This window comes from Gavia stellata, chromosome 2 (assembly GCF_030936135.1).
Source record: "Gavia stellata isolate bGavSte3 chromosome 2, bGavSte3.hap2, whole genome shotgun sequence".
Lineage (NCBI taxonomy): Eukaryota > Metazoa > Chordata > Aves > Gaviiformes > Gaviidae > Gavia > Gavia stellata.
The window spans coordinates 13,421,162-13,439,888 of NC_082595.1; positions in this window are offsets into that span (position 1 = coordinate 13,421,162).

Sequence of the window (18,727 nt, forward strand, 5' to 3'; positions counted from 1 at the left end):
TAATTTACAAAAAGTCCCTGATTACTCAGATCCCGAGAGATTTGGTAAAAAGGGAGAGCAGACCAAAGTAAAAAAAAAAAAAAAAAGGAAAAAATAAAGTACTGCCTTTCTCTTGCCACAACAGGGACAAAAACATGGCAATGTGCCCTGAAGGTTATGAGACCTTTATTCTCTCCTGGAGTCAAAATCCAGAAGCGAGTGGTCTCCACTAAGGAAACAATAGGTCACCTGGTGTCTGTGAGCTCCAGCCTTGGGAGTCTTTGCTGGCGAATGCCTGCAAGTTGGAAGCCAGCTGAGACACACCAAGTGTTACTTCACCTTTGTGGTGGGTTGACCTTGGCTGGATGCCAGATGCCACCAATCACTCTATCACTCCCCGCTCTATCACTCCCCTCCTCAGCAGGGCACGGGGGAGAAAATAAGATGAAAAAAACCTCATGGGTCACAATAAAGACAGTTTAATACAGCAAAAGTAAAGGCCGTGTGCAGAAGCAAAGGCAAACAAAAGATTTATTCTCTACTTCCCATCAGCAGGCGATGTCCAGCCACTTCCCGAGAAGCAGTACTTCAGTACACGTAGCAGTTGCTCCGGCAGACAAACTTCGTAAATAATGAATGCTCCCCTTCCTCCTTCTTTCTCTTAGCTTTTATTGCTGAGCAGACTTCATAGGGTATGGAATATCCCTTTGGTCAGTTTGGGTCAAGTGTCCTGGTATGTCCCCTCCCAAGATCTTGCCCACCCCCAGCCTACTGGTGAGGGGAGAACGTTGGAGAGACATCCTTGATGCTGTGTAAGCACTGCTCAGCAGTAGCCAAAGCACTGGTGTGTTATCAACACCTTTCTAGCTACCAATACAAAGCGCAGCACTATGAGGGCTGCTATGTGGAAAATAAACTCCATCTCAGCCAGACCCAATACAACCTTACAGACTTCAGTCTCCTCATACAGGAACTTCCCCTCAAGTTGGAAATAGAGATGACTGTATTAGGATGTGCCCAGGATATGCACGGATGCACTGGCCTTTCATGATTTTACGCTGCTTCATCGTTTTCTCTTCTCTGACAAATCTAGAGAAAGGTGTTACAAAGCTTTATTCTTAGCTATAACTTTCACAAGGTCTTAAGACTGTAATGAGGAAGAGTTTCTTCTTGTGGTTCACCAGTCGGTTTGGCACAGCATAGATTTCATCCCCATCTTATTAAATTCCTAATTATCTTATTATTTTTGAGAATCACATCCTCTATTCTTCTTTTGCCACAGGTTTTAAGGTGGCAATTTGCAGACATAACATGACCGTGCTGCGTAGTGTTGCCACGATTTCAGGTATACCACGTCCTTCTGTCCTTCTAGCATGAACAGTGTCTTGCAGTGCCACAGGGAAGAGCTGGTATTGCTGGTACATCTGAGCCCTTACACAGTGCCAGAAATTTTAAGTAACAGATCACGTTCTGTGGGCTAGCAGGTAAGGAGCACAAACACTCCAAGCATACATATAACAGGCTTGTCTACGATTAAATTTGTTGTGACCTTCAATTACTCTTATTGTATCAGTGCCTTAAGAGCTCAGTCACAGACTACAGCTGTATTGTACTGCACAAACACATAGAGGAAAAAATAGTTCTTCCTACTAAACGGTTTAGCCTTGGGTGATCTCACTTATAGTTTATCATTTTGATCTAAAATGTGCAGAATGGTGTAGTCTAATTTGTTTCTAGTCTAACTTTCTAAGACCAGCATAGGACGGGGACATGACTATAACAGTGACTCTTATGTCTACAGCTGAACCTGAGCACTTCAAGCGAAAGTTTGCATCTGCCCAATTTTGGCCTTGGCAGGTGGCCTGTGGCCTGTGAGCTGCAGCATACCCCTCCACTGCTGCCTTCACACGGCTTTCAGCATCTTCCTAAAACGAGTCCTCTCTGAGGCCAGGTTATTGCATCTCTTTCTGCTTTGCCCTCTGGGCTGCTGTGCATCCAGCTGTTGGCTAAAATAAGGAAGGCAGCATCATCTTTGGATTGGATCTTTTCTCTCCAACTCAGTCCAGATTTGGGAAAGTATCTAGGAGTCAGAGGAATAAGAAAATGTTTTAAGAAATTACCTTAACTACAAGTGGTTTTGTTTGGTTTTGTTTTGTGTTTGTTTTTGTTTTGTTTTTTCCCTCCCATGATAATGTGTAAATTCTGGTCAGAAGTGCCCGGTCCCAGTGTATGCAAGATTCAGATGACTGTCTCAAGTCAGGGTGATTTGGAGCAAGGACTGAGGCTTGGTTCTCCCCGTCATAGGTAAATATGCTAGTAGGGAGACTACTGACAATTGTGTGGGGAAATTTTCGCATTATTCTCTGTTGAAGATTCTATACTTTATAAAAGAGTAACTATTTATTGCATGAGCAGAAGAGGCGGGTAGACTCTACAGAGCTGTTTCGGAGTTTAGTGGTGAGAACAGAACAGGGTTTTCAGAGAGCTGGGTTCATATCGCTGTCTTTTGAGAGGGGCAGGGACCTCTGCCTTTCAATGCCCTAAGCACTAAGCTTTCTCACTTCCAGCAATTGGGAGGGAATGAAATAAAAAAATCAAAAGATCTTAATCTGGAATCTTTTACAGATGTGGTGAAGAGCCAGAAAGTACATTACAAACAATAGCATATTGGTATTGGAATGAAAGAGTTGTGGAAAGGACAAATATTCATGACTTACTGTATATTTTCTATCTCAGCAGAAATGTGTTTTCAACTCAGTCTCAGGTGTCACACTCTAGTATAGAGTATGTATACAGTACATGTCATGTATAGCGTATAGTGTATCTCTTAACTATGTATTTAGACACTATTTCATAAGCAGTAGAACACACTTAGAAATATTTTCCATAATGGTGACTTTGACATCTTATGTAACTTAAAATGTGAAATAGTTCAAGATACAGTTGCACACCTAAATGGAAAAGCAACTGCATAGGCAGAATATCATATTTAACATAAATACTATGCAATTTTACAGGCCCAACAGTTTTCTTACAAGTACATTTCTAGTAACCAAACATATTTTCTCTTATTTGCATTCCCATTGTTCTACTGGGATAGTGTCTTGTAGTTAGTGTATCCATTTCATGCAAACAAATAAACTAGGCTTTATAAAGAACTGCCAAATCAGTTGTGTCTGGTGAAACTAGTTTAGGTGAGGAAACACTCTATATAGAAGAACAAGAGTCTGATGCTTTTTATTCTGAAGAAAAATGCATGTTACAAGTAACCCCGTGGACTGCAGTGTGATTGTGAGTGGTAATAAATCTGAAAGCCTCATGAAATGTGAAAAAAAACCCCAAACTTTTCATTTTCCTTTTTAACTCCTTGAAAATGTTAATTGAAGCTTAACTAAAAGTTTCTAGTGAGCATGTGAGGGTAGTCCAGAGGCCGGATCTCAGAAATACTAGGGAAATCCTTTGTGCTTCTGTTGGCAGAGGGAAGCCTGTGCACTAGGGAGGGTTCTCGACTTCTGAATCCATTTTTATTCAGGTAACATTTTAATTTGCTCTCCTCTCACTGGATTTGGTAAGGACTTGTCTCAGAATGGCCCAGTACAGATTAATTTTCAAAAATTACTACATTCAAAAAAACAGTAATTCTCAAGAGCAAACACATAATCTCACACACGAAACACACCTTGGGTTTTATTCATTTCTCACTGACATAAGGTGTAATTTAGTTGTCTAAAATGGAGTCATTCATGATTTATGTCAGAAACAGGCCCACAAAGGCTATTTTTAACACACACAACCAAATGACATTTAATTTTTTCACATTCACTCCCCAGTGTTGTTGTATACATCCTCGGTGGCATTATTAAGTGGAGCTTTTCAAACAGATGAAGTATGTTACTTACTGTGGCTAAATTGTAATGAAAGAAGAGATGGCTGTTTGCCAGTGAATGGTGTGTAGCTTGTAGAAGCATGTAATTACATAAATCACAAACATATGCAGAAGATGTTTTCTCTTCACATTTAGCTGGTGTTGCCTGGAGCTATAGCTGCTTGCAACTCTATTTAATTACCATAATTATTTTAAATGTGTATATCTGGGCAATCTTTGAGCTTTATGAGAATGTTATTCATACCTTATCAGTAAAAATCTAAAGGGTCCCATTCTTTCCCCAAAGGGACTGCAGTAACCAGGTTTCTCCAGATTTCAGGCATAGGGTGGCTGTAATGTTTATATCTTTATTTTGAATTACAGGTTTTTAAAAAAGCTGAGCCTCTGAAACTAATCAGATCTTGAAATCTCAGTAGACGCTATAATTTCCTGGTAGGAAATTAAACATTGTACATTGTTTGTGGAAAGAAAGTACCTGGAGAGGTCCTGATTAGCTTCTTTTACGTCTTAATTTGCTGACTATGTAAATGTTGTTTGGCCAAACAGATTGACAAGTGTCTAGGAAAGGTATTGACTATGTTAAAATGGATACTTCCTATGGGAAATGTCACAAAAACCTGACAGACTAGCTGGGATTTTCCAGTTAATTTTGTCAAGCAGTCAAATGTGTCAGAGCAGGGCATTTTAAAAATTCTCTTTTGCACTAGTGTAAACCTGATTCAGATAACTGATGCTAACGTAGTTGTCCCAGATATACCACAGGATAACACAGGCTTTGGTTCTTCTCTCATTTATGTCAGTTTTATGTTGACTTCATGTCATTGATATTGGTTGAGGTACTTGTGGCTCAGACCAATACAAATTAGAAAAGACATGAGTCATGATCCAGGGGATGGCTGGCCAATGTAGACATGCCTCAGTTTTCCCTAGCTAATGTAAATTGGTGAGTATAGAATTCCTCCAGTGGAATACGATGGAAGTGGTAAGACCCTCGGGAATAAGAAACCTGATAGCTAAATAATCTCAAAAGACCGAGCAGTAGAAACCATAAGCAACTATCACACATAACTGATGAAGAATACTTAGGAGTACAGATACAGAATCCTTCCACACTGAAAGACCAAGAAAGGCAGGTTTTGTGAGAAAAGGGTAGTACAATTTATTAGTTCAACTCTGCATCTATAAAAACACATGGTTTTGGACAAATGAGGCCTTCCTATATTACAAAAAACCAGTTGGTCAAACACCCGAATGCAAAGATAGAGAAGTTACGAAGGTTTCATGTTCCAGTAAAATAAAAATTATTAGTCATTTTAGAAGTCCAGTTCTAGGAAGAAGGTAAATATAAATAAATACCCAATGGAGAATCAGGTTGAGCAAACACAGTACTTTTACATAATTCAGTGTCAGGGAAATAGGATGATAGTTTACACCTTGTCTTTTTTGTCAATCACTATAGTTAACCTTGCAAGTGATGCCTCCTTAAAGAGCTTTTGTAAGTCAGGAGATCGGTTCTGTTTGGTTACAATGTGATGTGCCAGCTGTAGATCATATGTGCAGTTTTGTGACACTGCTTAGTCTTTTCTTCCACCACCCAGGAGGCAACATACACGAAGCATTATTGTCAGAGATCAGTTACTACACTCTCTTGTGAAAAAAAAAAAAAAAAAAAATGCAAGCCTCTGGAATGCCAGAGAACAATGCACTTTCCACATCAGAGACTGGTTTGTTTAATAACCACAAATTATTTCAGGTGATTTGGCACCAATTTAATTGCACCCACAAGAATGTCTTCAACAACAAAAAGAAGTAACAAAAGAACCACCCCTACTACCAACCCCATCAGGATGATCTGAAGGCAGAGTTTCCATTCATTAAATTATGATTAGCCTTGCTAATACCTTGTCTATCAAATCCCCATACAGTGCTGCAGACACAGCAAAGGGGAAACATATACGTGATATTTTGAAAAAGAAGCTGATGGAAAGCGATACTTTTCCCATGCATTAGAATGACAATAAAATCCTTCGGATGAAGGTGCACACTAAAACAGTCGTTAAAAACGCAGATTATGAACAACTGAAATTAAAATCTAGCCAAGGCATTGTCAGTTAATGCATTTCATTAAAACGAAGAGCATGAGGACAAACACAATACTCACTAACTTTGAGGAGCAATTAATCTGGCTTTGTATTTAGATTTTGTTCTGTTCTTTTTCACGTATTTCCAAATCACTGTGTGATTGAAAGACTCCGACGGTTACATTAACCTACCATCTTTGTAGTATCGGTATCTATACAGAGGGTGATATATGCCATGTCAGGAGGTTACAAAGCTCTTTGCTGAATAGCGAAAGAATGTGGGAATGGGAAATCCCCCTAGTTTTGCCTCTGGGAAGAATATATCTTGGTAATTTCAAATAGTGAAACCGAACACAGACGTTTGAAAGATTCATTTTATAACCTGATATTGGAAAGCTGATGTGAAATTCCATTTAATTCAAGTGTTTTGGGTTCTCTCCAGCATGATGGAGAAACTTCCTTCTGGCTTCCCTGAAATGCATTTACCTGCAGCTGACCAAATGCAGTGCCACAGGAAGAATAGAGTTCTTTGTAAAAACGCCTTTGCATTTCTCCTCATGAAAGCCAGATTTGCTATGGCTTTTTTCACAGTGAGATTTTCCCCTTCCATGGGGCAGAGAAGAGCCTACAGGCCAAATTTTGACAGAAAGTCCCTGGCTAAATATAAGAAGAGAGTATCAAGCAAATTGAGTCAGCATGATTTTTCCTTAAAATCTGGGCATCATTTTGTTTGTACCTGATCAAGGATTCCTTAAGACAAAATGAAAAATATCCAATTCCAAGTGAGAAGGAGACCATGGTCTGTGTAATAGCTTCGATGTTCTCAGACTACTTACTGTCCATGTCTCCAGCTTTGTTTTGAATGGCTGTGTTTTGACTCTGATTGTTACATAATCCAAAAAGTATATCTCAGTATGTATTTCCTTTATCTTTGACTGTGCTGCGGGCAATTTGAGCTGATTTTTTTGAAATCCTATTCTTTATCATTGTATCTTTTCAGTTAGGCCTATTAGTGACTAGCTACATAAATACTGCTACAATTAAACAGAAATTCTCAAATCTCTAAGTGATAAGAATTTTGTATTATGGATCACTTGGAACAGCCTGAATTTCATTTGTTTTTCAAAGGACTTCTTTGTCTGGTGACTGAAACTGTAGCACGATTGGTGGGAGGGAGAGAGGAGAAAAAATAGTTTCTGGATGTTAATAATAATTAGATGACATCTGTGAGATAAAATATTACAGCATGAATTACCTAACTTATTCGACTTTGAAGTCCACCAGATTGTTATAATGTTTGGAAAACATTTGATCATCTGTTAGGAATACATTGTAAATTCCCCATCTTAAAGTTATATACATACAATGAAGGGCTGTAGTACTTGAGACTTGATGTGAAAAGGGCTGGATGTGATTACAAATAGAACTGTAATGTAATCTGGGCTTTTCCAGTCAAGTTTTCCAGTGAAAGTTGAGGTTGGCTAACAATTTCTTTCCCGTGCACTGCCCTAAGGATCCGTTCTGTTTCTCCAGGGCACCTTGGCAAGAGACTTGCAGATATTTAAAACCCCTAATTAATGCCAGGTATTCCACTTTGCTTTTATTTTTAGAACATGAAAAAAATAATTACTAAGCCAAAGAAAAAACAAATATTTTCCATTTGCCATTCATTACAGATGTCAGACAGCCATAAATATAGAAATGGTCAGCTGCAGGTGTAACCTCGTTCTGTTGTGTAATGCACACTCTGTTCCTATAACATTACTAAAAATGGTCTGTCTGGCTAATAAATAGCACTACCATTACATAGTAAAAGGTGAAAATTAATGTGAATGCCGCTGGTGAGTTAGCTATATTAACAAGCCAATCATGTAGTATTAGCAGTTATAATGGGGAACAACATAAACTTTTAAGAGCTTCTGCAAAAGCTTTCAGTCCTTTCAATGTTGGGAATTTAAAATCAGTGCTGTCCAGTAACTTTAATTCTTTAAATTTAGGAGGAAAAACACATAGGAATTTTTAAAATAAAGTCACTGACAACACTGTCTCAAAATATATATATATATATATATATTTGGGTCCAACCTGCATATATCACTATTATCTCATACTCTGCTGGTAAAACTCTGTTGTCTCCATCAAAGGTTCTGGCCCATGTATGATAACCTTTGATAGCTAACTGATAGAGAACTGATAAACCCTTACTGATAACAAAACCTTTCCCACACCCAGAGCAAGAAGAGAGTGCAATCTAAAATGGCACTGAGTAAAAGGGACAATAAACAAACAAAAGACTAATTGATTTCTTCTACCTAGACACAGAGCTGTGTCTGACCAACAGCCCATCTGGCCCCATGTCCTCTTGCTGATGTTGCATGGTACTTTGGGAAAAATTTAAGACCAGACCGTGTAGCCTATGTTTCCTCCCTGGAATTTCCTTCCAGATTGTGTCAGCAGTTGAGGGAGTTTCTGAAATAGATTTATCTTGACCATTATAGATGATAACCAGTAACGGATTTATCGTCTCCAAATTGTCTAATTCTTCTCTGAATCCACTTTGGTCTCTACAGCACCCAGTGTCAGTGAGTACCACAATCAATTGTGTGCTGTGCGAAATGCAGCTTGCTGAGAGTCACAGGCTTTGCTGGGATGGTTCTTAGGTCCCGTTTATATGTCCTCAAAGAATTACTATTGTGTGTAGTCCTAGAACAGCTTCCACTCTATCTTGCACATCTGGGGAGAAACCACATGCAGTCTGGCCCAAGATGATAAGTAGGATGATGGGAATCTGCCTGATGAGTAACATATTTTGTGGGTTGTTTATATTTGAGTCAAATGTACTAATTCTCCCCTCTGTCTTCCTCTCACTTTTTTAATTTTATTCTTGGCTGCAGAAAAATCACTAAAGAAGAATGTACCTTGAAAGACAGACTGTTATGCTTGGCAATGCTTTATTATGTTGCTGTGCCTTAACACCATATTTGATCTGAACTTATTTTTAGGAGATAAGTAGATTAAAAGAAAATTAATTGGAAATATTTCTGTTTCATGTATTGGTTGGTAATACATGTCAGAGGTTAAAAATTAAAAGACAAATGTCTATCAACTAGAAAAGCAAGTCTGCTCTCAAATCTAGTGCTGTGAGTTCCTCTGGAAAGCTTCACAATGATATGACATTCCTAACCTGCCTAAACAAGAGCACATGGAAGAACTGGTAGTAATTTTATTCTGTCCTATACTTCAGAAATTATATCAGTGAAAATCTTCTGTTTCCCAAAGTCAAGTGCCTATGAATTTGTGCCTATGACCGCATTTTTAATTGCGGTCTATCAGGTACTGCAGTTAGATGCATGTTGTGGTGAATAAAGCAAAGAGGATGGAATTGAATTATTACATATTTGTAAACTAACGTTAAATTCTGATCTCAGTCAAGTTAAACTCAAAGCTGGGAGTTCAGTGGGAGCTGAATAAACCCTGAAGATGTTTTGTTACCGCTTGCATTTGTGACCAATAAGTAAACAGGAAAGTTCAAAAATCTCTTGCCTCCAGTCTCTTTGCAGCTTTGAAACACCTTGGTTTGGTTGGGAGCACTGCTGCCCAAGACCTATCGACTGTTTCCAAGCGTGGGGCCAGAAGACATGGATGCAGGTCGGCTATGGGGACCCAGCAGGTTAGTCCGTCTTCTTCCCCCCGTGTGCATATTCACGTGGGGTTTGGTTCTTTAAACAAGTGGAGGAGGAGGCAGCGGCATTTTTCATGCCAAGCACAGGCAGTGCAGCACCCGCTAAGGAAGGCAATGTAATACAGAGCAGAATTGGCTGTTTGTGGGTTTAACAGTTGGTTTGGGAAATGGCTGTGATTTTACAAGCCAGCTCTACTAAACCAGACAAAACTGCCCTTGGTGGTCTCTGCTTTGAGTAGCATTTTAAAGCTATTGAATTTCCATGTTTACTTTTATCATGCTCCCCCAGTGAAACCCAGATGAAATGCAGCAAGGAGGTATCACCCTGGAATGAAAGGACAGGTACCACAGGGAGACAGGCTTAGAAGTGCCCCAGAGGGGCAAGAACCTGTAGGAACTGCAGCTTCTTGCATTATCTTCTCTGATGCCTGAGGTGAACTATAAATCTTTCAAGAAAGCAGATTGCAGGGAAATGGCTAGTGACTTTTGCAGTGCTAAAACATTTGATGATTACCCATCCCTGCTCAAAACACAATTACCTGAAATGTTATTGAAGAGGATGACACAGAGACAAAATGGATTGACACTGTGAAAGAGTGAGAGAGAAAGCATATCAAAGGTGCATTAGAGATTCTATGCCTCCTCTTATATTCTGGAGTTTGTAGCAGTCACAGAAACAATTTACTTTATATTTAGGAAGGAAACTAGCTATAAATAATGGCTAAGTTAGTTCATAATTCCTACGAAGTGTATCTAAGAGTTATCACTGTCCTAAACAAACTTCCACTCCAGATAACTGTATTCCACAAATGATGCTTTTGAAATCAGTCTTCATTTATAATTGAAATGGCAGAAAACACCCCAGAGAAAACACCATTGTTATATCTGTATGAACGATAAAGTGGTTTTAGGATCCTTTAAGAAATAGCTGCTGACTGGCTCAAAAATAAAACATGAAAATAAACACAAGAATTATTGTTATATTAGATTACTTTTTCAAAAATCTGTGTTAGACAATATCTACGTGAATAGTGAGGTAACCGAGTATTTTTCATTGATGTGTCATCTCTAGATGCTTCGTCTTTCTACTGACTTTTGACTAGATTTTTTTTTTTTTTTTCAGAAAAAGAGCAGGAGTTTAACCCAGTCTCCCACAGAGAAAAGGGAAGAAGTTGAGAGTGAAATACTCTTTTCTAAACCATATTAGTGGAAACAGAAAGGAAAAACCAGGAAAGTGAGAAAGAGATAGGGACATTTAAAAAGTCAGAGAGAGGAAAAAAAAGAGTGAGAGAAAGAGAAAATGACAGGCGAGATCATGGTGAAAGAGTTGATGGGCAGGTAAAGTGAAGTAGCAATAAAGAGAACATTATGAAGAAGGGTCAAAAGGTAGTAAAAAAGAGAAAGAGATGGAAAAATAATCATAGTAGAAGTGAAAGAGAAAATAAAAGGATATAAAACCAAATAAAAACAGGGAATGGAAGGAAACAGGAAAATGTGGGAAAGAAACAAGAGATCACAGAATCACAGAATCATTAAGGTTGGAAAAGACCTGTAAGATCATCAAGTCCAACCGTCAACCAACAAACACCACCATGCCCATTAAACCATGTCCCACAATGCCTCGTCCACACGTTCCTTGAACACCTCCAGGGATGGTGACTCCACCACCTCCCTGGGCAGCCTGTTCCAATGCTTCACCACTCTCTCAGGAAAGAAATTTTTCCTAATATCCAGCCTGAACCTCCCCTGGCGCAACTTGAGGCCGTTTCCTCTTCTCCTATCACTTGCCACTTGGGAGAAGAGGCCAACACCCACCTCTCTGCAACCGCCTTTCAGGTAATTGTAGAGAGCGATAAGGTCTCCCCTCAGCCTCCTCTTCTCCAAACTGAACAACCCCAGTTCCCTCAGCCGCTCCTCATCAGACTTGTGCTCCAGACCCCTCACCAGCTTCGTCGCCCTTCTCTGGACACACTCCACCACCTCCATGTCCTTCTTGTAGTGAGGGGGCCAAAACTGAACACAGTATTCGAGGTGCGGCCTCACCAGTGCCGAGTACAGGGGCACGATCACCTCCCTGCTCCTGCTGGCCACACCATTTCTGATACAGGCCAGGATGCCGTTGGCCTTCTTGGCCACCTGGGCACACTGCTGGCTCATCTTCAGCCGGCTGTCAATCAACACCCCCAGGTCCTTTTCTGCCGGGCAGCTTTCCAGCCACTCGTCCCCAAGCCTGTAGCGTTGCATGGGGTTGTTGTGACCCAAGTGCAGGACCTGGTATTTAATTAATACATGTTGCCACCTTACATCAGAGGGAAGTAAACACAGGGCAGTCATGCCAGTTAGGGCTACAGGATGGAGAATGAGGGGCAATGTCTTTTTTTCCCCATTTTTTAAACATCATTCAAGCTTTTTTAGCCAACGGTGAGTATAATGAGGGCCAAGAGAAAATGTTTAAAACACGTAACGTGTGTCTGAAAGTGTAATGTGGATACTAGCAGCAGCCCCTACTGAGGAGGTCCCCATCAAGCGCAGCAGGCACAGTATGGGCTCTGACATCCCTAAATCATTCTGTCGTTCTAACCTTCGCTTCTAGCACTTGTAGTGTTTACCCTTGTTATGGTATATTTTACAGAACAAATGGCCAGCTGGGGTTGCCAGGCCTTATGCTGCTTTGTATGGCTGCAGAGGGTTATGAACAATCCTAATACTTGATAGTCTGACTTTGTAGGGGAGACCCATCTCTGCAGTGACAAGGTGCATCAATCTGAACCAGACAGCAAGCTACCAGATGCAGGCAGCCACCACGAAACAGACTCTTTTCCCTCTGTTTTTAAGCTTATATTTTCATGTAAGAAGTCTAGCACTGGTGTGGTCGCTGCTCAAGGTATTTTCTGTAGGCAGTTTTAATGAGTAACATTTTAAAACACTAATTGCAAGCTCTTCAGTGAATGTGAGCTGGTGAACAAACTTCATGCTGAAGTATATTACAATTAGACTCTCGCCCAGGAGTGATGAGGACAGACGGTGCGGCCTGCCAGTGGCTGGCTTTCCCGGCATAGGTGGAGCAGAGAGTCCTCTGCAGAGTCCCAGGGGTCACACGTGCAGCCTAAGGAAGGGCCAAATCATAGACCGTTCTGCTAAGCATTGGTTACCTTTGACTTCCAAGTGGCATTGGCCCTGAGAAGGGTAGTTTTTATAGGTCTAAATTAAATTATAGGTCTAAATGAATTAATTCAGATGTTATCATCTGTCAAGTTTGAAAGTCTTTACTAATTCTGTCCTTTTTTGTTTTTTTTTTTTTTTCTTCAAGATGGCTCAGAAGACTTGAGCTCATGGGACACTGGTTCTGGGCTATTGGCAGCCAGTGGAAGCATCAACACCAGCACCACAAAGCTCAGCCCTCGTAATGGTAGGTGAAGTCTCCTGAGCAGTAGAGGGGAAATCCATAGGAGACTGAAACCTTTTCTTCCTCGGGCCAAGAGGAAGTCTCCATCCACAGCATCTGGAATATTTCTAACGTGCAACCCAAACATAATAAAGGTGTGAAGGCTTAAAATGGGAAACACCTACCACAGCTCCAACAGCCAAAGTAAACAGAAAAGAGCTTAGTAGTTACGGCTCCAAATAGCTTGTTCCTCAGTCCTTTTCGTATTTCACTGGCATCCTCACAGACACTGGCCCATGTACATAGCAAACCCCAAATGGGTTTTAAAACTAACCTAGAAAAGAAAAATAAAAGCCTTATGGATCAGGCAGCTGCCTGGCCCTAGATTCTGTACTACCTTAACATGTTTTGCTTTTCTTCTTGCTGTTTTCTGTGTTTGTTTGATTTGATAGGGGGAGTTGTTTTTTGTTTCATCCTTTCCTATTCTTTTGTCTAACTTTTCCAAACTGCCAAACAAAAAGTCAGATTATCAGTTTCGTTTTACTCTATTTTATAGACCACTGAGAGAAGCTGTAAAAATTAAATCAATTTTTTGCCTTCTCATTTTAATGCTAAAAGAGAAAACAGTGGTGTGATTTTTTTCCAGCAGCATCATAATTGTCAGGGAGAGTATTAGACTGCTGCTTGATTAAATCTCTCAAATTTACTGTCATTCATTATTTTCTGATAAAATCTTGACAGTAAATGGATTCTGTCTTTCCTATTCTCTCAACATTTTTAGCAATAACTTCTTTACTACATTTACATCTCGGAAAAAGAAACAAGAATTTGAAGTTAAGGCTATTACATTAATCTAGAGCAGTAGAAAGATGATGCTTTCAAATTTGTCTACTCACTTGCATAAAAAACTGAAGTGAGATCTACTTGGCAACCATGTGCAAACCACCTAAAATCTATCCATGTGGTTGTTGTTGCAGAGAATTGAATGCATTGAGAAGAAAAAAGTATTTTCTCACAGAAAGGCTGACAGTGCAGCATCAAACCACTGTCTTCTGCCCCTACCTCTTCATATCTACAGACATGTGCATGGACACATCTTGCTGCTCGCATGTATTATTAGAGCCCTGGCTACAGTGCAGCCAGTTTGTCTAAAAATGATTTCTCAAATACAATTCAGGTACTGGATACCTCATTTTTTGTATTCTCCATTTAACTCCAAGTTCAAAGATTACTGAGCACACAAGCCTCTGAAAAGAAGTAAGCCTGTTTACCTCGTTGAATTTATTTCACTAATGAAAATGGCACCCAGATTGCATTTGGGTGCAGGTTTGGAAGTTTTCTTCAACTTGATTTCACTTGGCTAAACTAAAAGTAATCACGCAGATTCCCCTAACTTTTAACTCCTATGGAGCTGTAAAAACCATGCTTTGCTTTAAAAGATCCTTGCCCTGGGCCACAGACTTCTTTTGGTGCGCACTGGCATCTCAAACCAGCAAGTACTGAGCTCTGCGGGGCTGATCCAGAAAAGCATTCGTGTAAATGTTTGATTTCAGGTCCTGTTGAGGGCCAGTTCCTGAAAACATAAAGCTAATCACACGTTCAGTTACTTTATTGGATCGAGACCAGGGCACGAGGTCTCGGAGATGGACGTGTCCGTGCTGTGCTGACAAACATCCGCACCTGGCAATGAGGCCAGCTTCACTTGCAGGCTCTATGCTCCACTCAGCTATTTTAGGACAGATTAGGGACCAGTACTGGGGGGGGTTTATTACGTGAAAAAAGGTCAGAAGTTTGCCTTCTTGCTCAAACCAGCAAAATCTGTTTTTAATCCACGAAAACACACCAAAACACCCTTCCTGGAGAAAAAGGTGCGTTGTATTTTTCCTGACCGCCGTTTTCCCCGGTGGCAGGTTTCTCATTCAAAATTATATCCACGGCTTTGTTTATGGGACTTTACAGAGGGATTTGCATGGGTTAGCGAGGGGAGGGAATACTCCCATACGCAGAAAGACAGAACCCATTAAAGCACATGAGGCTCTGGTGGTTCCCCTCCCCAGCTGCTACTAAGTTTATTTGCAGGCTGCAGCCTGGAAAAGGGGCTGTGGCCCATCTGCACCCCGTATGTGGGAATTCATTTCCAACATAGCCGCAGGAGTGTGGGTCCAGCAGACCCTCCCCTAACCTCCTCTCAGATCCCCCTCCACACAGCCAGAGCAGACGCCACTGAGCAATGCAGTGTCACGGGGCGGCGGGGACGGGGGCTCAGCGATGCTGCTGATTCTCCCAGGTCCCCCACCATTCCCTCCCTCCCCAGCATAACCGTGGGGTTAAACAGCATAGCGAACCTTATGTGGGCCCCTCTGTGTGGGGCGAGCTTCACCCCTAGAGCAAACCAAGCCTCACGCTGGACGGTGGGGCAGGAGCGGGAGATCAAAGAGGGCAATGCTGTGTTGCTGCACCACATCTGGGTCTGAGCCTTTTCCTGCTTCAGCTGCAAAGCTCACGCTGGCTGTGTGATGGCCTGGGCATCGGGGGGATGCTGTGAGTAAGCATATTGGGAGGAAAAATCAAAGGGCAATATTGAAACTGAGGCAGGGAAACAAGACGGTATTGCTTAAATTAGACCTCGCTCCTATATTGTCTTTTGCACAGGAGGAAAAAGTTAGTTTCTTTTTATATTTTGGGCCTGCCTGGAAGATGTTGGGAAGGACTGTCTTAGAGTGGTGAGGGCAAAGGCATCTTCTATTTTAAACCTTTGTTAAAAGGAAAAGGACAGGCGTAGGAGGGTAGGAAAAAGAAGAGATGAAAATGAGCAAACTTAACTGCAAGCAAAAGCATTTGTGAACGGCTTGGTCCTGAGAAGATAGGTGCTAAGCTTTTGGGGGCTCTTTACTGTTACACGGATATGAGAATAAGCATTAAAAAAGGCTGTAATTCTGTGGCTTAAGTGAATAATTAAACTATTGAAGGACAACACTATAAAACAAGTTACTGTATAGGAAGTACATTCAGGGCAAATGATAGCAGGCAACCTAACTCTACCTTCAAATGGTTTTAGACATTTTAGCAGTTTTATAAATGCCTACTTTCATGTGTGTCTATCTGTGGCTTAGCTGAGTATCTGGCCCCCAAGGCCATCTCTGCCCGAAAGGCAAGTCACATTTAAAGTAAGCAGTGACCTCTGGATCAAAAATAACAGTCACATGCTCAAGAAGAAGAGAGCGTGATGGTCACACTTTATGGCTTTAAGCATCAGGTTTGTTTTGTTAACATAACTTCCTTAAGGTCTTTTTTTTTTTTACATGAGATTTCTTTGTTCTTTTTTATCTCAAATATTTTTTCTCTCAAGAAAAAGTTAATTTTTGTCCAATAATTTTTTTTTCTAAAATTTATGGTCTGTAGAAGCATGTTAAATTTGGCAAAAGTGTTTTGCTTTTCTTAAGTAAACACTGAGGTCCAATTCCTGGCTGTGGGAACTGCTGCCACGGCTCCACGTTCCACACGTTACCCACAGCATTTTCCTGGGAGGAGTAAGCCCCTCTCCCACTGCTGTCTCAGTGTTTCAGTATTCTGAGGACAGCTCCACAGACATCCATTTAAAACTCCCAAATCTTGACATTTGGATGTGGTAACTGCTGGGGACGTTGGCTGCTGCTTTAGGTGGCTAGAGAAAGGCTGGTGACTTTGCAGAGAGGAGCTGGGCTTTCTGACGTGCCAGTGGTTCTTGCTGGGAACGCACCTCGCTCCTCCTCTCTTACCTGCAGCTTGGTGGCTTCCTTACCACCCTCAGCTCCTTGGTCCTGCCTTGCTAGTTTTCCTCACCCCTTAAAGGAAAAATACTGACTATTTATTAAGGACTTGGACTTGACATCATTACATGACTTTAATTTCTCAAGAATAGATGAAAAGGGAATGGTTTACCTTAAAGTCCAGGAGTTCTGCCTGTAAATAACCACCTGTAATAGCTGTCCCCTTTGCTGTAACAAACCAAGGTCTAGTCCTCCTCTAGTCTTCAGAGGGAAAGCCCTTATTCACTCTGGTATTAGCCACTACCTTATTTATTTCTTTTCCATGGCTATTAGTATTGAATCAAACTTTGTTTCTGAGGTTAAGAGAGAGGAAAGATGGTTTTCGTATTGGCTCTAATTATGTATTTTGCCTCAAGCCACTGACACAAACATGTATTTGCTCAAGGGTCACCAGAGAAGTGATTGAAAGCACCTAAAGGTTTGAATTGGAATTTGATTCACATTCAAGAATTCAGATGATTGTCTTATCAGAACAAGTAAAGCCTTAAAATACTAAATTTAAAAAATTGTGGGGAAAAAGCTTTCCTGCGGTATTTACAAAAATTTTTGGTCAGGGCAAAAATTACAGGGAAGCTGACTTCCTCTTGTAATTTTACCAATTCTGTGTTAGATTTAGGAACTAAAAGCAAAAGAAGAAACAAACCTTTTGGATTTTAATTCCAAGTGATCCAAACTAAGTAATTTGGCTTTCTATTCAGTATAGAAGAAAGTGCTACTGAGGTCTAGCATTAACCCCAACCAGCCAACTTGTGTGACAGCTACAAATTTGCGTTTCTAGGATTCCACCTCAAGTAAATACTTGTTAAGCATATGCATTTTTTGTAGTGATGATGGAGTCAAAATCACGGCTTTGCCTCTGCTGTATGTATCTTGAAGCTGATTTTTCTATGAAGTCTGTGGAAGCTTGTTACCACGTTAAATGCCCGGCTTTCATTAAATCCACACCTGAAAGGTAAGCATATGAATCCTGAATTTCACATTTGAAGGTATGTGTGCTTTTCATGGATTTATGCCAACTAGATTCTAGATTTAAAGAGATTGTGATAACCTTAACCACAGTGTGGCTAGACCAAACCTCAAAGATCTTGTTCCTAGGGGCACTGCTCTTTGAAGTGGCACCACTGACAGTTTTAGCTACTGTAGGTATTTATGAGGTACAAAATGATAAAGTAAATAGGCATAAAATGTGATTTTAACAGCATATAAGCATCACTAAACTGGATTATATTCTTGCATTCCAAGCATTTGTTTGCTCAATTTGAGATTTGTTTTCTCTCAGCTCTTTTCTTTTTTCCTTTTCTCTTTTTCTCTGTGAACCTGCTCTGAAGAAACGTAGAAGCAGTGTTTGCCAACTACAATAGAAAATCTCTAGAAGCTCAGATGTGTACATTTACTATGAATTGAACTTGCAGCTCTTAACTAATACTGTGTGTTTAGCCTGTTTACTCACTAAAGTAGTTGGAGGAATATCTGTGTATTTTCCACATTGCTTCCAGTGTGCTGCTTTGTTTGTTGGTGATTTATTAATGATACTTGTGATTTATTACTGTCATTTTATTAGATTATGTGCAAATCAGTGACAAAGCACTATGTAGATCATGCCTTGTCAGTGATAAAAGCATTTAAGAAGCCATGAAAATCAGTTAAGCTTGAACCTATTGAACAAAAGAGCATAGTGCTGTCTATTGATCAGTAGCCTTTAGATATGTAATGAATAGTAGTACTTTGGACACTGTCAGATAGTGTTTTCCTTTGGATCTGATAAATTACACTCTTTTATATTAGTGGTTTGAGATTTGACATAAAACACTCTTGTATTGGTATTTCTTTCAGCTCTAGTACCGTGGTGAACTTACATGGCCAAGGCAGATAAATGTTGTTAGAAAACCTGATATTTTCTCTTCA